The sequence below is a fragment of the Cardiocondyla obscurior genome, linkage group LG09, assembly GCF_019399895.1.
Source record: "Cardiocondyla obscurior isolate alpha-2009 linkage group LG09, Cobs3.1, whole genome shotgun sequence".
Classification (NCBI taxonomy): Eukaryota; Metazoa; Arthropoda; class Insecta; order Hymenoptera; family Formicidae; genus Cardiocondyla; species Cardiocondyla obscurior.
The window spans coordinates 42,309-67,310 of NC_091872.1; the positions used below are offsets into that span (position 1 = coordinate 42,309).

The following is a 25,002-nucleotide window of genomic DNA, read 5'->3' on the forward strand; positions in this document are numbered from 1 at the left end:
TGACACTTTAAGCACTGCCAGACGTTGCGAATTAACAATTAAAACGCTACACCATTATAATTTGCGTTTGCCATAATTTAATCCAATAAGCAATTAATGCGGGAGTGTACGCTTAATAAAATCGGTAATAAGATGTCCAGTTCTACGTATACACTTCACAAAATAAAAGATTTACAATTTTCTGCTCGAAATAACGATATCTGGTCTCACATCAAGCGTGAGCCTACCACCAAAAACCAATCTAGTTAAATCTTTGAAATAAACGCGAGCAGGTATCCGTACATAAGGGTGTCGTGGGACACATTTATTAAAAATAAATTAAATAGTAGTTAAACCTATAAATATCTCACCAAGATTATTCTGTAAAAACTTGGATCGCCGCTGGAGATCAAACAAGAACGATACTCAATCATAAAAATGATTTTAATTCAAAATAAGGTTGAAAACTTTGAAATGAATTGAAGCCGTGACAGATCTATGTAAAACGCAGAACGTTTTAAGACAGAGGTAATGACCAGTAAATAAGAATAAATTACCTTGAGTCTATCGGACGTTAACCGCGCAAAGTAGGCAATAAATATTACAAGTTTTTAATGACGCCTGTACAGTCTGTGTACACAAAGACCTGGTCTTTGCTTCACATCCTGCGACGACTAGGGAGACGTTTTATTAACACGGGTAAAACTTCACCACCGGCGAAAATTTTCAAAATCATATTAAAAATAATTCTACTACACCAATTACACCGGCATTCATAAATTTCACCACTTGTCACTACTGTAGTACAGTCACTCGATAAATCTTTGTATGAGACACAAGGACATCTACAATAAGTCCCACTTTAAGTCAAGACCAGAGCCAACCAATCATAACCTGACCCATTAAATTTACTCAACTACACTCAATTACACACATAGACCCAAGAAACCGACATTTTGTGACAACCTACTAACAACAGAACAATTATTATTAACTATTGAAAATAAACTATAAATAATGATATATAAATAAAAATATATAGAAACATGTTCTTCTTGTCTTACGGTAACATACGTAAAATAACAGTTTCATAATAAGATATTTTAATATCAATTGTTATAAACAATTAAAAATTATATATAAAAAATATAAACTGTGATGGCTATCAATCTTGTTGTTAAAAATTACAAAAAAACTTTTGTATATACCATTTTTCGGTATCTGTAATAGTTTCCTGAGATATAAAAATTTCCTGATTTGAATCTCTCAGTTCAACTTTATGAAACTAAGGAACCACAAATCAAATCGTATAAAAATAAAATAAAATATAAAAAAACAATATAACTGGATAGAAAAATTATATAGCTGTATCTGTCTCTCTTTATAGAAACAGAATATGAAAAATAAATTCACACCATTATTAAATAATAATATATATAACTTATAATATATAACTTTTGATAATAAACCATAAATAATATTAATATAATTTCGAAAAGCCTATACACCTATAATAACTTTTATTATAACATTTTCTATATAAAATCAAAAAAACCTAATTTATAAAAAAAGAATTAAAGGAAAAGTCACCCGTTATAAGGCAAAAAGTCCCAGTAAGTGCCAATGTACATACATATATATTCGCGTCTAACGGTACCAGCCGGACCACAAGTTTAACCTCTTAATATTTTTAAAATAATAATCATAAAAAAATATGCTGATTAATTTAAATTAAACTCCTGAACCTTTTCCTTTAAAACCATACTTCTAATAATAATTTTTACTCACCTTGCATACCTAATTAATTTAAATAATGCCCGGAGTCAATCGGTCCTCGAACCATATATATAAATGTACGTACAAAGACTTAATGGCATAGAGGCACAGACTTAGCCGCGCGTACTTGTCTTCTTTTCGTTCATAAAATTACTAAGTATGACTCGAGATGGACTTAGCCGCACAGACTATACGATGGACTTAGCCGCGCGAGCCTCTCTTATAGAACTTAGACTCGACCAACCAACATAAAATTAATAATTTAATAATTTTTTAATTTTTGTTATATACGTTTTAAAGAGCCTTAAATAACCACACAAACCCTTATAAAACTGCTTCCTTAATCTGCCTTAGTCTTGGACCCTCCCATAAATTTTAAAGTTACCCACTCATGTTCTCCTGATACACCACCCGCATAAAAATCCTTAATAATTATTAAACCATTAAAGATCAAGCCATATCCTCTTAGGATGAAGAGCTTCACATTTTCCATCTAAACCCATATAGACTTATACCTTGTGGGCATTAATAGTATATTGTTATAAATAAATTAAATTAAATAACCATTAATACGCAAATTTTATAACGCTAAATCATACTTCCCTATGAATTATTAACGTATACTAAATATCTTTTTTCTTAATTTTATTAGCTTAGCAGCTACGAATTTTTAAACTTTTAATTTTTTACCTACATAAGCATACATTTCAACACACGTACAGAGAGAACTCCCTTTATTTGCAACATTTCAAGAACTTATAATTATATTTGTATTAAGAGTAAATAAATATTCAAATTAACTTTTATAAAAGTTATTCTTTATTAATTAATTATTAAATTTGTTATAAACAAATTAAACAAGTACATTATTTTCAAATTCTGTTTCGTACATCCTTCGGCATTTGCAAAATTACCCCAAATCCATATATTATACTTTTCTTCTACTCCCTCATAGATTCCGAGATATAGGAATTCTTACAAACTCCGATAATTTGAAGAACTGGAATACTTTTTGGTTGAAAAACAAGAGATACAAAAGCTAATAAAAGACCTTTTTAAATTATAAAATATTAATAAACTATTAATTTATTTATAAAGTAATTGAATAAAGGAATAAAAATGGTTCTATAAATAAACTTTCTTAATTAGTTAATTATCCAAATTGTTATAAACAAATAAAACACTATCCACTATTCAAAATTCTGTTATGTATTTTGTCACATTTGAGCTCCCATTTAAAAACTATTAAACATTTTCTTTCTAACTCTTTGCTCCTTATGACCACTGTTCAAATCAGAGACCGACACAAATGACACAAAATAGTAACACCAACATTTTCTAAACTAATGCTCCCACAACCAACTACGAACGGAACAAAGACCTATCAGCTATAACGCACAACTGAGTAATTAAAAATCTTATATTAATAACAAATTAATAAAATGTTATAAATAATTTCAAGTTAACCTGACCTTCTTTAAATTTTATAATAGAAGTTAAAGACTATAATGAATCATTAATCCCTGCAAATAACTTTCTTAATTCCTATTAATTTAGCTTTTATGAATTTTTAAAACTTTTATTCTATATATATATAGATATACTAAAGCATGTAATTCTTACCATCCTATTATTAGTTGATAAATAGCAACTCTGGTCTTATCTCTGCTATCCTGTAATAGAAACAATAACAGTAGAGAACAATTAACAAACTTAACAACTTCTAACAATTATAATAATTATTATTATTATATAAAATCTATATTATATATAAAATAAGAAATGCTTTAATTAAATACTTGGAAAATATGTATAATGTAAGGAAACAACTCTTTTATATATAAAATAAAATATATAAATATCCTTTAGTTAATTAATGATTAAAATAGAAGAATTGTTTCTATCTAAACCAAGTATTAAAACCTAGTGCGGTAGAAAGTAGATTTTAACCAGCACTCTCACTGCCTTCAATACAGAAATAGACTCAAGGATATATCCTTGAGTCCCATAAATAAAATAGCTTTTACATTCAATAATTTAAACTATAAATATATATATATATATAATATTATGTTAACACAAGAAAAAATGGAGAGATCTAAGACTGAATTTATTAATACTTTAAACATACTCTAAGACATTTCTTAGACAATTTATGTAAAGTATGTTTAAAGGCCATCAGATAAAATAATAGAAAAACAGAGCTTACTTGTGAGTCATAGTTCTGAGTCATGACAAAACACTTTCTCGAACCAAGGCCAGCCTTTCAAGCCAATAGCGAAATTCGTTACCATATAAGGAACCAAGGTTGAACCTACGTGGACCAATCTGAAACTCTGTAACCAAATAAGGATTGTCAAGGTCAGAACTACTCCTTTCCATTGTTCTAAAATAGTATATAAGCAGTTCAGAAAACCATAAGCCAGCTTTTATCGCGCCCACTACTTCAGTTACTTCTACTATTATTCAACCCCTTTTACTTTTAACTTTCTCGCGCTACAATTTTATCGCTGTCAAGATATAAATAAAAATACGCATATTACAAATTCGTTAAACTATAATACCAACTTTACTAATTATATTGAAATATTGTAAAAATTTGTGTTCAACAATAAATCTACTCTGGGAACAAATCATCAACTCTTCAACAGTGAATCATTAAGTGACCTTTATCTTGGAGTTTTAGCCTCCTTAACCGCAGAAGAACCCTTTAATTATTATTATTCATCATTACATGGTCGAACCAGGTCTCGAGACCACTTCGGACTTCAGGACGTCACATGTAAGGATAGAATTTTTGGTGGCAACGGTGGGATACACTACAAAATACCATCCCCGTGGAGTACTTTAAAAATCCATAAAGAATTGAGAAATATTTTTGGATTTAAAGATATTCCTTTAAGTGGAAAAGCTCGTTTATAAACAGATTAACGGACATCTTATCGTTATCTGAAAAAGAGAAATTTTCCGAAGGGAAATTGCGGAGATAAAGGATACGCTTAAGGAACTGCAAAATTATTTAAATGGAATTCTACATAATCATCTTATTTCTGGCCGTACATTCCATGTAAGTGTGCACATCTTATTTTATAATTTATTAAAACACAGAAATGTCTGTAGAAGCTAACATTGACTCATTAACTCATCAAATTGGAAGCATGAGTGTTAACGAGGATAACGTGAATCGTAGAGCAATGTCATACGTAAGCCTACGCGATGCGGGGGAAACGATTCTCCCGTTTGACGGCAAAAACATGCCTGTCAATCAATTTGTCACTAGCTGTATGCATGCCAGAAATATGGTAGCTCCTCATGCCGAGTATGGACTTGTTCAAATAATAAAAAATAAATTAGTGGGTCCCGCGCTAAGAGTAGCATTAAGCGGAGAATATAATGACATAGATACGCTGTTGACAGTATTAAGAACCAGATTTGCACCTGTCTATTCATCCTCACAATTGCATGGAGAACTTTCAAAAGTAACACAGCATCCGGAAGAGTCTGTAGTTGATTATGGCAGTCGTGTATCTATGATATTGCATCAATTAAAATCCTGTTATCAAACAGAAAATCCAAGCCAAGTAATGCCATTTATAAGCTCTGCAGAAAATAATGCGGTACGAAATTTCTTAACCGGATTAAAAACTGACATTTATACGAGAATTTATCCTAGAGATCCGACTTCGTTAAATAATGCGATAGAAAGTGCTATAAAAGCGGAAGTAGAATATAATGAACACGCTCAACGAGTAAAAATAACGGAAGGACTTATGCAGTCAATTCGCTGTAACAATTGCTTAGGATATGGACATGATACATATTCATGCAGTACTATAAATCCTCTCGCGCAAGTTTCTCACGTACAATGGCAACCTAAAATCTGTTCATATTGTAAAAACACTGGTCATGTTCGCGCCGAATGTAGAGCTTTACAGCCAAGAATTCCAAATCGAAATATGAGACAAATAATACCAACAGTACTACCACGAAATTCAAACTTTAATAATTTTAATGCTCAAAATATTAATCGCGGAAATCGCCCAAATTTTACAAACTCGCAAAACGTAGGACTATTCTGTCGTTATTGTAAAACTCCTGGTCACTGCCTTGAACAATGTCGAAAACGGGAGTATAATAATAATCTAAGAGCTCGTGGAAATCAAGTGAACGAAGCTCCCAGAACTCAGGGGATTCAAATGAATAACACCCGCAGACCACAAGGATTTTCGGGAAACCAAGAACGGGGTCAGCGAGCAGGCGCAGCGCTGAACGAACGGCCCCAAGTGCGCCTTGTGAGCCCGCAAGAAGCACCAACAGAATCGCAAGCGTAAGAATCACAGGCAACGAAATTGGAAGACCACCATCTGTCGTTTTACCTAGCCTAGACATTATTGATAACCGTGGAAACTTTATGATTGACACAGGTTCCGATATTAATTTGATTAAGAAGAATTCATTAATTAAAGAGGTACCAATTGATACAAAAATTGTGTACATTCTGAGTGGAATAACAAAAGGACGCACTCGCACCATAGGCGTAGTTAAATTACGCATTCTCGGTAATGAAGTGCTGTTTCATGTGGTTCCCAACGATTTCCCAATCCAGCAAGATGGAATATTGGGCACAGAATTCTTTAAAAATCAAAAGGCAACAATAGACTACCCGAGGGCTTGTCTAGTTGTAAACGGAACTCCATATTATTTTCACGACAATGAAATTGTTACAATTCCAGCTAGAACAAGAAAACAGATTTATATTCGAGTAGCAAATCCAGAAACAAAATACGGATATATTCCTAAACTGAACGCAGGACCACAGGTGTACTTAGGTGACGCCGTAGTATCTAATCACCATGGAATTGCATATTTATATGCAATAAATTCATCGGACGAGGATATACAATTAGCGGTCCCTACAGTAAAGTTATATCCGTTTGAAGAAGCACATGAGAAGAAAGAAGTCGTAACACAAGATAGTATTAATGATAAAAATCATGAAACACGTATAAACAAAATATTACAACAATTACGTTTGAATCATTTAAACGATGAAGAAAAATCCAACGTCATTGGTCTAGTAACAACGTATGCGGAAAGATTTCAATTGGCTGAAGAGCCGCTAGGCGCGACAAGCGTTCTCAAACACCGAATATTCACTACTGATGATCGACCAATCAACGTCAAGCAATATCGGTATCCTCAAATTCATAAAGAGGAAATACAGAAACAAGTTGACGCAATGTTGGAAAAAGGTGTTATAGAACCGTCTAGTTCGCCATACAACTCTCCGTTGTGGATAGTCCCAAAAAAGGATGACTCTCAGGGAAATAAAAAATGGCGCCTTGTAATTGATTTTCGGGCACTAAATGATAAGACCATTGGAGACGCATATCCACTACCAAATATCGTTGACATACTAGATCAGCTTGGAAGTGCTAAATATTTTTCTGTGTTTGATTTAGCATCTGGGTTTCATCAAATTGAAATGGATCTAAAGGACAAACATAAAACTGCATTTTCAACACCCTATGGACATTTTGAATATAATCGAATGCCGTTTGGATTGAAAAATGCTCCTGCTACATTTCAGAGATTAATGGACCAAGTTTTGACTGGATTACAGGGAATCGAGTTGTTTGTCTATCTCGATGACATTGTAATTTATGCGCGATCTCTTAACGAACACGCAGTCAAGTTTGAAAGACTCATGAAACGTCTGGAAGAAGCAAATTTATTTTTGCAGCCAGACAAATGCGAATTTCTAAAAAGAGAAGTCGCTTATCTTGGGCATATAATCACAGAAAATGGAGTACGACCAGATCCAAAAAATTGATGCTGTAAAAATTTTCCTATACCAAAAACAAGAAAAAATATTAAACAGTTTCTTGGACTTGCCGGATACTATCGACGATTTATCGAAAACTTTTCTAAGATCGCTAAACCTTTGTCAGACTTGACAAAGCAAACTATAGCCTTTGAATGGAAAGAGCAACAGCAAAACGCATTTGACGTACTACGCAATGCTTTATGTTCAGAGCCAATACTACAGTATCCGAATTTTGACGAACCTTTTGTCATAACGACAGACGCTTCAGGATTTGCAATTGGAGCAATATTAAGTCAAGGAAAAATAGGAAACGACCTCCCGATAGCATACGCATCGCGAGTGTTAAATGACGCGGAAACTAGATACTCTCCTACTGAAAGAGAATTATTAGCTCTTGTATACGCTGTAAAACATTTTCGTCCATATATTTACGGTCGCAAATTTACTTTAGTAATGGATCACAAACCCTTGGAATGGTTAAATTCCATATCTGATCCAACTTCACGACTTATGCGATGGAGACTCAAGTTAGCCGAGTATGAGTATCAAATAAAATATAAACCTGGTAAGAAAAACAAAAACGCTGACGCATTGTCTCGAAATCCTGTCGAATTAGAACAAAAAGTTTATCCGCTACGTGCCAAACGAGCATTATCATCTTCTAGCGAAAAGTCAATTGAGCAAGAACACAAGAAACAAAAAATAACGCATCCTACTTTAAAAAGAGCACGAGAAACCAGCGATTCAGGAAATCCTGCTCCTCATCAAAAACTTAGACCACATGAATTAACTCCATATGATGACAGTGACAGTAGAAAAGAACAATCTGTAAAAGATAAATTTCTAAAAGCTTGGGACAGTAGCGACGACGATACAGAATCTTATTATTACGACACCGACGATGAAACTGACGATTCAAAAAACTGTCTAAAAGGAGAAAAGAGAAAACATGTTAGTAGCTCATCTGATTATGCTTTACGCAGAAAACGGAAACGTAAGAAACATAAAAAAATTATTAAAAATTCAAGCTCGGGAGAAGAAAATAAAAGTTGCGACAGTCCTAAAGAAAGTGCCACACCCGTGAATGCACCTTTAGGGCGTGGTCAAGATGATCACAGCGCCACATCACTTGAAGTAGAAGTTTACACCGCCCCTAGCGTCGATCACAAGAAGCTCAAAAGGAAGGAAGACTATACAACGGGTGTCCCTAAAAAACGGATCAACAATAAAAATTTGAATCTCGATGAAATTACACAAATTCCTATGGAAATGGATTCCAGCGATAGTTTTCAAGTCCAAACAAATATTCAAGTACAAGCAGATGTACATGAACCACCAACTTTAAAAAGAACATTACCAAAATCAATTGATTTTAAAAATAAAATCCAAAAAATGCCAGATGACATAGATAACATTAATGTAATAGAAGAAAATATTCCGCTTAATAAAAAAGAACTAGAAGCAATGGAAATAAGTGTAGAAGAGAACATGGACTATGATATGGAGCCGCAACGATTTAATTACCGTAATATAAAAGCACCAACCGACAAAACCAGCAGCAGTTCAGAAATGGAAAAAATATTTTCGCCACCGTTTTATCAAGCTAAAACCAAACCCATAAATCTTGAAAACAAGAACGTTAGCAAAACAACAAAACCTATCCCAGATAAAATCAAAATTAAGAAACAGTCTAAGAAAAAATATTCAAATAAGAAACCTGTTAGAAAAGCTATTAAAGAAAAATAAAAACCAAGAATTACAGAAAATGTACCAGTGTTTGTTAATCTTTTGGATTCACGTGACCACATTTGGATGAAAAATAATAACATAATTTATTTCATGGACACAAGAGGAAACCCAATAGACGAAATAGGACAAGAATTAATTAAAAGAAAAATATGTTATAAACCAAATAATTTTAAAGGCGTTCTCGGACACGTCTTAACACAACAAAAAAGTAATCGAAAGACTTTTGGCATCATAGTGAAAGATGAATTAAACAACGACATTAAAGAAAGAGATATAAATAACGGATTTAAAGAATTGAGAAGTATAATGCTAGCGCAAAATGTTCTTTACGCAGCAATATCTCAAAGCCAAAGCAGCTTAAATATCCCATGGTTTAAAATTCGTAACATTATAAGATTAACATTTTTAAATACAGAAATTCAAATTACGGTATATAAAGGACAAATATGTTTACCAGAAATCAAAGATAGATTACGAATTATACGAGAATCACATGAATCAAGCGTTGGAGGACACAAGGGAATTGCAAAAACAGTCTCACGTATTCGTCATAAATATTATTGGGATAATATGAAGACACAAGTAGAGAACTTTATTCAATCATGTAACAGCTGCCAGAAAAGAAATTGTGCGGGTAAAGAATAAGCAGCCTATGGTAATTACCGACACACCAATGAACGCTTTTGATAAAGTAGCTATGGATATAGTAGGACCATTACCCATAACTGATAATGGAAATGAATTTATTCTAACAATTCAAGATCAATTAACAAAATATTCTCTTGCTGTACCACTCATCTTAACAAACTCAGAAGAAATTGCAAAGGCATTTACTCGAAGATTTATCTGCCAATTTGGAAGCCCTAAAGCTATTTTGACGGATCAAGGATCAAATTTCACTAGCTCCATGATGAAACAATTTGCAAAATATTTCAGGATTAAACAATATTGTACAACAGCCTTTCACCCTCAATCAAATGGCTCGTTGGAACGAAGTCATCATATCTTAGTAGAATATTTAAAACATTATATTGCTAATGAAAAAGATTGGGATAACTGGCTTGAACATGCAATGTTTTCTTACAATACAAGTGTGCATGAAGGAACTAAATTTACTCCTTATGAATTAGTGTACGGCAGGAATGCACGACTACCATCTGAATTTAAAACAGATGACACACTAGAAACATATAATGATTACATAGCTGAATTAATTGACAAACTAAGTGACTTGAGACAGCTTGCAATACAAAATCTAGGAAACGCAAAAACACGATACAAACATTACTATGATAAAAGAATAAAAGAAAAAAAAATACAAAATTATCAAGTAGGAAATTTTGTATATTTATTAAGAGGAAAAAAGAGAGGTAAATTTGATGATGAATATCAAGGACCATTTGAAGTTATAGAAATACTACCAAACAATAATATTAAAATATTAACTAAACGAAATCAAACCAAGACAGTACATATGGACAGAATTAAACTAGCTCGCATTACAGGTCTGGGATGACGCAGGAAAGATACATGATAACGACTCTCAAGGATAACCCTGGAGTGTTCTACGAATCCATCGGCGACTTGCGTACCTACGAAACTTCTTGGAAAATGATCACATACATTGATCTAAACGGAATCGCTGATGCAGCTATAGGACTCCAGAGAGAATTAAAAATGGTTATTTGGCAATGTAATAACATTTCAAAAATATGCCAATCCCAGAAATCATTGCTGCTAGCCGAAGCAAAACTAGATAAAGTAAGACAATATCAAAATCGCATAGGCGAACTGTTAAAGAAATCAAGATCGCGAAGAGCTCCGTTAGAATTTATTGGAGAAATTAGTAAAATATTATTTGGCACAATGACGTTGGAAGATGCCAATCATATAAATGAAGCATTGAAACATATAGAAAGTAAAACTGATGATCTTGCTGCCCTATTCATAAACCAAACGATAGCAATCAAGACGAGGTTCGGAGAATTACAGAACGTGACTTCGAAAATTAAACAACAAATGATTGCGATGAACCGCCGCATAAGTGAAAGAATATTAAATCTTACAAATGAATATGCAAAAATTGAAATTAATGAATATTTTCATCAAGCAGTTGTAAATATTAATGACGCAATTTTAGAACATGAATTAAATATAAATACTCTTATTGATGGAATACTTTTTGGAAAACAAGGATTAATACATCCTCGAATAATACCTCCACAACAATTAATACAAAATTCTAAGGCAATCAGGGAACGAGTTCCACACGAAGAATTTCCCGTAGCAATAAATGAAGAAGGAATGGATCGATTAATTAAAATATCAAATTTACAAATTGCATATATTAAAAACCGATTAATCTACGCATTACATATACCATTAATAAGCCCAGGGAAATATAAATTATATAAAGCCGTACCATTACCGGCAAAACAAAATCTGGATGGAGACAAATATGCTACAATAAAACCGAATACAGAATATATTGCAATAAACGAAGACTCTGATAGCTACTATGAGTTAGAAAAAGAAGACTTGGAAAAATGTTCAACCACGAGTTCTACTTTAATATGCCCCGCTACATCTCCTTTAAGAAAGATAAGACAGACGCCCAGCTGCAACATCAACTTGATGCTTAATAGAAAATTAATATTAAATCAATGTAACATAATATTGCAGGAATTACAAGAGACATACTGGAAAGTTCTTGATACTCAGGAAATTGGATTTTAGTGCCAAGGGAGAAGAAGAAATACGAATTGAATGCGCCGGTTTTAGAGACCATGCAATTATTGAAAACTGTGGAACAATAACAATACAACCAGGTTGCAAAATTAAAGCAAAAACCGCCACGATGAGTCACCCGTCTACTCAAGCAACTAAATTTCTACATCATTACACACCATCTAGCAACCTCAGCATTCTGCAATTGTATGAACCAACGCGTGAAAAATTTAATATTAATTTAACGGAAACTACAGATGAAATATGGGTGTCAGATCATAGCAATATAGAAGCAACGCTTAATGATATTATTCAAAAAGCTCAACAACTTAGAGAAAAAAAATTCAAGAATGGAAAACTACTGCCTACAGCACCGTCGCCTGCAGCATTGGAGTACTAGGAATCATAATCTTTATCTTCTCCTTGACCTGTCGGACCCCATGTGTGGGCAAGACCCTGAACCGTCTTTTCCTAGAATTTTGCCGCAGGGGAAGAACTGAAAGACCGACACCACACCCCGCAGCTAGCTATATAAACCTAAACCCTGAGATCCCCCAGGAACAGTCGAACCAAAAGAGTGCTGAAGCCACGACGGTCGAATCAAAGTTATAAATAAAAAAAAATATATATATTTTATTTTACCGGAAGCAGTAAGTGACTGAAGCAAATAAGATTTAAAATTAAGACTAATCCTTTGGTTCCGTCACTTTTAGGAAATTTTTATATGAATCGCCAAGAAGCGAGCCGACACTGGAGAAGAATAACGGATAGGATCCGAAGAAGTATCCGACCCAGGAATCAACCCATTATGTCATCGCATCAAGAATCAGACGTCGGGCCAACGGACCCGTACGTATTTCATTCACCGGCCAGACAGCCTGACGCCCCAAGTGCTTATCAGTACGAAGAACCGGTAGTGCAACGATCCCGGACACCAGAGCTCATTCGAGAAATACTCGATGAGATAAGGAGGCTTCCGGATACGGAACAGGAAGACAATGTGAGCACGCAGACAAACTATGACAACGAGGGATACATCGCGATGCGCCCTGTTGGGATAGCGTCCCCGGTGCGACCGAGGGAACCATCCCCGGAACCATCGATTGCTACGCAGACAACGCGGGCACCGGACTCCCCTCATAAACGACAGGCCAACCTATATGGAGCATGTGAGGGACCGGGATCACACCACAAGAGTTCCTCAGGGATCCCCGCCACTGCCACAGCCGACGCACGTGCAGGTACCCCCGTATTATAGAGATTATTTACATTTTAACGCGATGCCGGCATACAATTTAGTCTGTCATTCGGCTTGGTATATACAAGTCGAAAATTATATGGTGATGTGCCCGCAGTGCGCTACTGCAGAGCATATATTTTGCGCTCCTGACAGACCAAACACAACTTTCCGACAATTTCATGCAATCTCACGAAATTTACAACATACTACTATGCACTGTGGTAGATGCTACCGATTGATTATTCAAACGCGACGAGCGATCGATTGTTACACTTGTCGTACTTATGTAATTCAACATTATTACGGAATCGAACGAATGATTTATCATTTGATTTGCGACTTAATCATTTCACAACAAAATGTTTCAACTTAAAATACAATTACAAACGTATGAGAATTATAAAACCTATTAATCCTTAATTATAAGTATATGCTATTAATCCTAAAAAAAAAAAAAATATATAACACCATATAATATAAAAAAAAAAACCTATTTTTATATAACAATATTACAAATGGTCAATTAACTGGCCAAGGCTATTATTATATTATATTAAACACGCTTATATTATAAAAACAAATGTATTTTATAGTATTATATATACATTATCACTAATATAACATTAAAAAGTTGTTATAGTTGTAGTAGTAGTAGCGTATGCGTTCATCTTGGTGATGGGATATACTGAAATAGATAGAAATATATATATATTATAAAGTAAATAAAAATAACATTTATATAACTGCTATACATTTATAACATACCTTATTAATCAACCAAGCTATTCCACTAATAAACCTACAATATAACAAAGGAAAGCATTAATAAATACAATAACTCCTAACCTTAATCCAAGCTTAATAGAATTTAAATACTATATACTTATCTAATACTGGTGATGGAAAAATGAAATTGTTCCACAAAGAGCCACCTCCAAAATGTTCAACCTAGAATAGAAAATATCATAATTAAGAATACATTAAATTTATATACTTTAAATACATACATGTAGAACATACATACCTAGTAATTTGGTATAAGGGGAATATTGTACGCTTAATTATATACCCTGAAACATATAAAGTAGTTAGACATAGTTAAATACAATTAAAACTTTGCTATAATAAATCATTATTACATACCATTGAAAATCAGCTATACTAACTCCATAATAATATAATCCTTTATTCAACTCTGCGATCGACTGATCCTACTGCTATCCTGAAACATATATAAATAATTAAACAAAATACTTTAACAAATATATACAAAAACATAACCTTACTTAAAGTTCGGAGGCCGAACTTCCCCATGAAGGGAGATGTCACATCCTGCGACGACTAGGAGACGTTTTATTAACACGGGTAAAAACTTCACCACCGGCGAAAATTTTTCAAAAATCATATTATTAAAAATAATTCTACTACACCAACTACACCGGCATTCATAAATTTCACTACTTGTAGTACAGTCACTCGACAAATCTTTTAAGAGACACAAGCGACATCTACAATAAGTCCGTTTTAAGTCAAGTCCAGAGCCAACCAATCATAACCTGACCCATTAAATTTACTCTAACTACACTCAATTACACATGTAGACCCAAGAAACCGACATTTTGTGACAACTCCTACTAACAAATCTTATGAACAATTATTAACTATTGAAAATAAAACTTATAACAATGATATATAAATAAAAAATATATAGAAACATGTTCTTCTGTCTTACGGTAACAACATACGTAAAAATAACAGTTTCATAATAAGACATTTTTTAATATCAATTGTTATAAACAATTAAAATTATATATAAAATATAAAAACTGTGATGGCTATCAATCTTGTTGTTAAAAATACAAAAACTTTTGTATATACCATTTTTTCGGTATCTGTAATAGTTTCCGAGATATAAAAATTTCCTGAATTTGAATCTCTCAGTTCAACTTTTCTCTTATGAAACTAAGGAACCACAAATCAAATCGTATAAAAATAAAATAAAATATAAAAAACAATATAACTGATAGAAAAAATTATATAGCTGTATTCGTCTCTCTCTATAGAAACAGAATATATGAAAATAATCACACCATTATTAAATAATAATATATATATAACTTATAATATATAACTTTTGATAATAAACCATAAACAATATTAATTATAATTTTTTTTGAAAAGCCTATAAGACCTATAATAACTTTTATTATAACATTTTCTATATAAAATCAAAAACCTAATTTATAAAAAGAATTAAAGGAAAAGTCACCCGTTATAAGGCAAAAGTCCCAGTAAGTGCCAATGTACATACATATATATCTGCGTCTAACGGTAATTACCGGGACCACAAGTTTAACCCTTAATATTTTTAAAAATAATAATCATAAAAATATGCTGATTAATTTAAATTAAACCTTGAACCTTTTCCTTTAAAACCATACCCTAATAATAATTTTTACTCACCTTGCATACCTAATTAATTTAAATAATACCCGGAGTCAATCGGTCCTCGAACCATATATATAAATGTACGTACAAAGACTTAGCCGCGAGAATGGTAAAGGCATAGGACTTAGCCGCGCGTACTCTTGTCTTTTCATCTATAAAAATTACTAAGTATGAATTTCGAGACGGACTTAGCCGCGAAAATGAACGATGGACTTAGCCGCACAGACTATACGATGGACTTAGCCGCGTGAGCTCTCTTATAGAACTTAGACTCTCGATCAACCAACATAAAATTAAAAATTTAATAATTTTTACTTTTTGTTATATACGTTCTAAAGAGCCTTAAATAACTAATAACAAACCCTTATAAACCATTTCTTAATCTGCCTTAGTTTTGGACTTATAAATTTTTAAAGTTACCCACTCATGTTCTCCTGATACATCAGCCGCGTAAAATCCTTAATAATTATTAAACCATTAAAGATCAAGCCATATCCTCTTAGATGTGAAGAGCCCTATGATTTTCCATCTAAAAAACCCATATAGACTTATACCTTTGTGGGCATTAATAGTATATTGTTATAAATAAATTAAATTTAATAACCATTAACACGCAAATTTTATAACGCTAAATCATACTTCCCTATGAATTATTAACGTATACTAAATATCTTTTCTTAATTTTTATTAGTTTAGCAGCTACGAATTTTTAAACTTTTACTCTTACCCATACATACATACATTTCAACACACGTACAGAGAGAACTCCCTTTATTTGCAACATTTCAAGAACTTATAATTATATTTGTATTAAGAGTAAATAAATATTCAAATTAACTTTTATAAAAGTTATTCTTTATTAATTAATTATTAAATTTGTTATAAACAAATTAAACAAGTACATTATTTTCAAATTCTGTTCCGTACATCCTTCGGCATTTGCAAAATTACCCCAAATCCATATATTATACTTTCTTCTACTCCTCATAGATTCCGAGATATAGGAATTTTACAAACTCCGATAATTTGAAGAACTGGAATACCTTTTTGCTGAAAAACAAGAGATACAAAAGTTAATAAAAGACCTTTTAAATTATAAAATATTAATAAACTATTAATTTATTTATAAAGTAATTGAATAAAGGAATAAAAATGGTTCTATAAATAAACTTTCTTAATTAGTTAATTATCCAAATTGTTATAAACAAATAAAACACTATCCAATTATTCAAAATTCTGTTACGTGTATTTTGTCACATTTGAGCTCCCATTTAAAAAACTATTAAACATTTTCTTTCTAACTCTTTTAGTTCTCGAGTTATGACCACTGTTCAAAATCAGAGACCGACACAAATGACACAAAATAGTAACACCAACATTTTCTAAACTAATGCTCCTAATAACCAACTACGAACGGAACAAAGACTCGTCGCTATAACGCACAACTGAGTAATTAAAAATCTTATATTAATAAACAAATTAATAAATTGTTATAAACAATTTCAAGTTAACAATTGACCTTCTTCAAATTTTATAATAGAAGTTAAAGACTATAATGAATCATTAATCCCTGCAAAATAACTTTTCTTAATTCCTATTAATTTAGCTTTTATGAATTTTTAAAACTTTTATTCTATATATATATAGATATACTAAAGCATGTAATTCTTACCATCCTATTATTAGTTGATAAATAGCAACTCTGGTCTTATCTCTGCTATCCTGTAATAGAAACAATAACAGTAGAGAACAATTAACAAACTTAACAACTTCTAACAATTATAATAATTATTATTATTATATAAAATCTATATTATATATAAAATAAGAAATGCTTTAGTTAAACACTTGGAAAATATGTATAATGTAAAGAAACAACTCTTTTATATATAAAATAAAATATATAAATATCCTTTAGTTAATTAATGATTAAAATAGAAGAATTGTTTCTATCTAAACCAAGTATTAAAACCTAGTGCGGTAGAAAGTAGATTTTAACCAGCACTCTCACTGCCTTCAATACAGAAATAGACTCAAGGATATATCCTTGAGTCCCATAAATAAAATAGCTTTTACATTCAATAATTTAAACTATAAAATATATATATATATATATTATGTTAACACAAGGAAAAAATGGAGAGATCTAAGACTGAATTTATTAATACTTTAAACATACTCTAAGACATTTCTTAGACAATTTATGTAAAGTATGTTTAAAGGCCATCAGATAAAATAATAGAAAAACAGAGCTTACTTGTGAGTCATAGTTCTGAGTCATGACAAAACACTTTCTCGAACCAAGGCCAGCCTTTCAAGCCAATAGCGAAATTCGTTACCATATAAGGAACCAAGGTTGAACCTACGTGGACCAATCTGAAACTCTGTAACCAAATAAGGATTGTCAAGGTCAGAACTACTCCTTTCCATTGTTCTAAAATAGTATATAAGCAGTTCAGAAAACCATAAGCCAGCTTTTATCGCGCCCACTACTTCAGTTACTTCTACTATTATTCAACCCCTTTTACTTTTAACTTTCTCGCGCTACAATTTTATCGCTGTCAAGATATAAATAAAAATACGCATATTACAAATTCGTTAAACTATAATACCAACTTTACTAATTATATTGAAATATTGTAAAAATTTGTGTTCAACAATAAATCTACTCTGGGAACAAATCATCAACTCTTCAACAGTGAATCATTAAGTGACCTTTATCTTGGAGTTTTAGCCTCCTTAACCGCAGAAGAACCCTTTAATTATTATTATTCATCATTACATGGTCGAACCAGGTCTCGAGACCACTTCGGACTTCAGGACGTCACATGTAAGGATAGAATTTTTGGTGGCAACGGTGGGATACACTACAAAATACCATCCCCGTGGAGTACTTTAAAAATCCATAAAGAATTGAGAAATATTTTTGGATTTAAAGATATTCCCTTAAGTGGAAAAGCTCGTTTATAAACAGATTAACGGACATCTTATCGTTATCTGAAAAAGAGAAATTTTCCGAAGGGAAATTGCGGAGATAAAGGATACGCTTAAGGAACTGCAAAATTATTTAAATGGAATTCTACATAATCATCTTATTTCTGGCCGTACATTCCATGTAAGTGTGCACATCTTATTTTATAATTTATTAAAACACAGAAATGTCTGTAGAAGCTAACATTGACTCATTAACTCATCAAATTGGAAGCATGAGTGTTAACGAGGATAACGTGAATCGTAGAGCAATGTCATACGTAAGCCTACGCGATGCGGGGGAAACGATTCTCCCGTTTGACGGCAAAAACATGCCTGTCAATCAATTTGTCACTAGCTGTATGCATGCCAGAAATATGGTAGCTCCTCATGCCGAGTATGGACTTGTTCAAATAATAAAAAATAAATTAGTGGGTCCCGCGCTAAGAGTAGCATTAAGCGGAGAATATAATGACATAGATACGCTGTTGACAGTATTAAGAACCAGATTTGCACCTGTCTATTCATCCTCACAATTGCATGGAGAACTTTCAAAAGTAACACAGCATCCGGAAGAGTCTGTAGTTGATTATGGCAGTCGTGTATCTATGATATTGCATCAATTAAAATCCTGTTATCAAACAGAAAATCCAAGCCAAGTAATGCCATTTATAAGCTCTGCAGAAAATAATGCGGTACGAAATTTCTTAACCGGATTAAAAACTGACATTTATACGAGAATTTATCCTAGAGATCCGACTTCGTTAAATAATGCGATAGAAAGTGCTATAAAAGCGGAAGTAGAATATAATGAACACGCTCAACGAATAAAAATAACGGAAGGACTTATGCAGTCAATTCGCTGTAACAATTGCTTAGGATATGGACATGATACATATTCATGCAGTACTATAAATCCTCTCGCGCAAGTTTCTCATGTACAATGGCAACCTAAAATCTGTTCATATTGTAAAAACACTGGTCATGTTCGCGCCGAATGTAGAGCTTTACAGCCAAGAATTTCAAATCGAAATATGAGACAAATAATACCAACAGTACTACCACGAAATTCAAACTTTAATAATTTTAATGCTCAAAATATTAATCGCGGAAATCGCCCAAATTTTACAAACTCGCAAAACGTAGGACTATTCTGTCGTTATTGTAAAACTCCTGGTCACTGCCTTGAACAATGTCGAAAACGGGAGTATAATAATAATCTAAGAGCTCGTGGAAATCAAGTGAACGAAGCTCCCAGAACTCAGGGGATTCAAATGAATAACACCCGCAGACCACAAGGATTTTCGGGAAACCAAGAACGGGGTCAGCGAGCAGGCGCAGCGCTGAACGAACGGCCCCAAGTGCGCCTTGTGAGCCCGCAAGAAGCACCAACAGAATCGCAAGCGTAAGAATCACAGGCAACGAAATTGGAAGACCACCATCTGTCGTTTTACCTAGCCTAGACATTATTGATAACCGTGGAAACTTTATGATTGACACAGGTTCCGATATTAATTTGATTAAAAAGAATTCATTAATTAAAGAGGTACCAATTGATACAAAAATTGTGTACATTCTGAGTGGAATAACAAAGGGACGCACTCGCACCATAGGCGTAGTTAAATTACGCATTCTCGGTAATGAAGTGCTGTTTCATGTGGTTCCCAACGATTTCCCAATCCAGCAAGATGGAATATTGGGCACAGAATTCTTTAAAAATCAAAAGGCAACAATAGACTACCCGAGGGCTTGTCTAGTTGTAAACGGAACTCCATATTATTTTCACGACAATGAAATTGTTACAATTCCAGCTAGAACAAGAAAACAGATTTATATTCGAGTAGCAAATCCAGAAACAAAATACGGATATATTCCTAAACTGAACGCAGGACCACAGGTGTACTTAGGTGACGCCGTAGTATCTAATCACCATGGAATTGCATATTTATATGCAATAAATTCATCGGACGAGGATATACAATTAGCGGTCCCTACAGTAAAGTTATATCCGTTTGAAGAAGCACATGAGAAGAAAGAAGTCGTAACACAAGATAGTATTAATGATAAAAATCATGAAACACGTATAAACAAAATATTACAACAATTACGTTTGAATCATTTAAACGATGAAGAAAAATCCAACGTCATTGGTCTAGTAACAACGTATGCGGAAAGATTTCAATTGGCTGAAGAGCCGCTAGGCGCGACAAGCGTTCTCAAACACCGAATATTCACTACTGATGATCGACCAATCAACGTCAAGCAATATCGGTATCCTCAAATTCATAAAGAGGAAATACAGAAACAAGTTGACGCAATGTTGGAAAAAGGTGTTATAGAACCGTCTAGTTCGCCATACAACTCTCCGTTGTGGATAGTCCCAAAAAAGGATGACTCTCAGGGAAATAAAAAATGGCGCCTTGTAATTGATTTTCGGGCACTAAATGATAAGACCATTGGAGACGCATATCCACTACCAAATATCGTTGACATACTAGATCAGCTTGGAAGTGCTAAATATTTTTCTGTGTTTGATTTAGCATCTGGGTTTCATCAAATTGAAATGGATCTAAAGGACAAACATAAAACTGCATTTTCAACACCCTATGGACATTTTGAATATAATCGAATGCCGTTTGGATTGAAAAATGCTCCTGCTACATTTCAGAGATTAATGGACCAAGTTTTGACTGGATTACAGGGAATCGAGTTGTTTGTCTATCTCGATGACATTGTAATTTATGCGCGATCTCTTAACGAACACGCAGTCAAGTTTGAAAGACTCATGAAACGTCTGGAAGAAGCAAATTTATTTTTGCAGCCAGACAAATGCGAATTTCTAAAAAGAGAAGTCGCTTATCTTGGGCATATAATCACAGAAAATGGAGTACGACCAGATCCAAAAAAAATTGATGCTGTAAAAAATTTTCCTATACCAAAAACAAGAAAAAATATTAAACAGTTTCTTGGACTTGCCGGATACTATCGACGATTTATCGAAAACTTTTCCAAGATCGCTAAACCTTTGTCAGACTTGACAAAGCAAACTATAGCCTTTGAATGGAAAGAGCAACAGCAAAACGCATTTGACGTACTACGCAATGCTTTATGTTCAGAGCCAATACTACAGTATCCGAATTTTGACGAACCTTTTGTCATAACGACAGATGCTTCAGGATTTGCAATTGGAGCAATATTAAGTCAAGGAAAAATAGGAAACGACCTCCCGATAGCATACGCATCGCGAGTGTTAAATGACGCGGAAACTAGATACTCTCCTACTGAAAGAGAATTATTAGCTCTTGTATACGCTGTAAAACATTTTCGTCCATATATTTACGGTCGCAAATTTACTTTAGTAATGGATCACAAACCCTTGGAATGGTTAAATTCCATATCTGATCCAACTTCACGACTTATGCGATGGAGACTCAAGTTAGCCGAGTATGAGTATCAAATAAAATATAAACCTGGTAAGAAAAACAAAAACGCTGACGCATTGTCTCGAAATCCTGTCGAATTAGAACAAAAAGTTTATCCGCTACGTGCAAAACGAGCATTATCATCTTCTAGCGAAAAGTCAATTGAGCAAGAACACAAGAAACAAAAATAACGCATCCTACTTTAAAAGAGCACGAGAAACCAGCGATTCAGGAAATCCTGCTCCTCATCAAAAACTTAGACCACATGAATTAACTCCATATGATGACAGTGACAGTAGAAAAGAACAATCTGTAAAAGATAAATTTCTAAAAGCTTGGGACAGTAGCGACGACGATACAGAATCTTATTATTACGACACCGACGATGAAACTGACGATTCAAAAACTGTCTAAAGGAGAAAAGAGAAAACATGTTAGTAGCTCATCTGATTATGCTTTACGCAGAAAACGGAAACGTAAGAAACATAAAAAAATTATTAAAAATTCAAGCTCGGGAGAAGAAAATAAAAGTTGCGACAGTCCTAAAGAAAGTGCCACACCCGTGAATGCACCTTTAGGGCGTGGTCAAGATGATCACAGCGCCACATCACTTGAAGTAGAAGTTTACACCGCCCCTAGCGTCGATCACAAGAAGCTCAAAAGGAAGGAAGACTATACAACGGGTGTCCCTAAAAAACGGATCAACAATAAAAATTTGAATCTCGATGAAATTACACAAATTCCTATGGAAATGGATTCCAGCGATAGTTTTCAAGTCCAAACAAATATTCAAGTACAAGCAGATGTACATGAACCACCAACTTTAAAAAGAACATTACCAAAATCAATTGATTTTAAAAATAAAATCAAAAAATGCCAGATGACATAGATAACATTAATGTAATAGAAGAAAATATTCCGCTTAATAAAAAAGAACTAGAAGCAATGGAAATAAGTGTAGAAGAGAACATGGACTATGATATGGAGCCGCAACGATTTAATTACCGTAATATAAAAGCACCAACCGACAAAACCAGCAGCAGTTCAGAAATGGAAAAAATATTTTCGCCACCGTTTTATCAAGCTAAAACCAAACCCATAAATCTTGAAAACAAGAACGTTAGCAAAACAACAAAACCTATCCCAGATAAAATCAAAATTAAGAAACAGTCTAAGAAAAAATATTCAAATAAGAAACCTGTTAGAAAAGCTATTAAAGAAAATAAAAACCAAGAATTACAGAAAATGTACCAGTGTTTGTTAATCTTTTGGATTCACGTGACCACATTTGGATGAAAAATAATAACATAATTTATTTCATGGACACAAGAGGAAACCCAATAGACGAAATAGGACAAGAATTAATTAAAAGAAAAATATGTTATAAACCAAATAATTTTAAAGGCGTTCTCGGACACGTCTTAACACAACAAAAAAGTAATCGAAAGACTTTTGGCATCATAGTGAAAGATGAATTAAACAACGACATTAAAGAAAGAGATATAAATAACGGATTTAAAGAATTGAGAAGTATAATGCTAGCGCAAAATGTTCTTTACGCAGCAATATCTCAAAGCCAAAGCAGCTTAAATATCCCATGGTTTAAAATTCGTAACATTATAAGATTAACATTTTTAAATACAGAAATTCAAATTACGGTATATAAAGGACAAATATGTGTACCAGAAATCAAAGATAGATTACGAATTATACGAGAATCACATGAATCAAGCGTTGGAGGACACAAGGGAATTGCAAAAACAGTCTCACGTATTCGTCATAAATATTATTGGGATAATATGAAGACACAAGTAGAGAACTTTATTCAATCATGTAACAGCTGCCAGAAAAAGAAATTGGTGCGGGTAAAGAATAAGCAGCCTATGGTAATTACCGACACACCAATGAACGCTTTTGATAAAGTAGCTATGGATATAGTAGGACCATTACCCATAACTGATAATGGAAATGAATTTATTCTAACAATTCAAGATCAATTAACAAAATATTCTCTTGCTGTACCACTCATCTTAACAAACTCAGAAGAAATTGCAAAGGCATTTACTCGAAGATTTATCTGCCAATTTGGAAGCCCTAAAGCTATTTTGACGGATCAAGGATCAAATTTCACTAGCTCCATGATGAAACAATTTGCAAAATATTTCAGGATTAAACAATATTGTACAACAGCCTTTCACCCTCAATCAAATGGCTCGTTGGAACGAAGTCATCATGTCTTAGTAGAATATTTAAAACATTATATTGCTAATGAAAAAGATTGGGATAACTGGCTTGAACATGCAATGTTTTCTTACAATACAAGTGTGCATGAAGGAACTAAATTTACTCCTTATGAATTAGTGTACGGCAGGAATGCACGACTACCATCTGAATTTAAAACAGATGACACACTAGAAACATATAATGATTACATAGCTGAATTAATTGACAAACTAAGTGACTTGAGACAGCTTGCAATACAAAATCTAGGAAACGCAAAAACACGATACAAACATTACTATGATAAAAGAATAAAAGAAAAGAAAATACAAAATTATCAAGTAGGAAATTTTGTATATTTATTAAGAGGAAAAAGAGAGGTAAATTTGATGATGAATATCAAGGACCATTTGAAGTTATAGAAATACTACCAAACAATAATATTAAAATATTAACTAAACGAAATCAAACCAAGACAGTACATATGGACAGAATTAAACTAGCTCGCATTACAGGTCTGGGATGACGCAGGAAAGATACATGATAACGACTCTCAAGGATAACCCTGGAGTGTTCTACGAATCCATCGGCGACTTGCGTACCTACGAAACTTCTTGGAAAATGATCACATACATTGATCTAAA

The 25,002-nt window shown here is 33.1% G+C and overlaps 1 long non-coding RNA gene across 2 annotated transcripts; it reads right to left on the reverse strand.

Annotated features, from left to right (window-relative positions):
• Positions 1–3,864: 3,864 nt before the first annotated feature.
• Positions 3,865–14,974, reverse strand: LOC139105362 (uncharacterized). Of its 2 annotated transcripts, none has more exons than XR_011546170.1 (3): positions 14,585–14,974; positions 14,442–14,520; positions 3,865–4,091 (listed from the first exon to the last, which is right to left on the reverse strand). It is a non-coding gene; the product is annotated as an uncharacterized lncRNA (long non-coding RNA). The 2 variants fall into 2 exon arrangements; XR_011546169.1 differs by lacking the exon at positions 3,865–4,091 and adding an exon at positions 14,331–14,368 and having other exon boundaries at positions 14,585–14,968.
• Between the last annotated feature and the right edge of the window lie 10,028 nt (positions 14,975–25,002).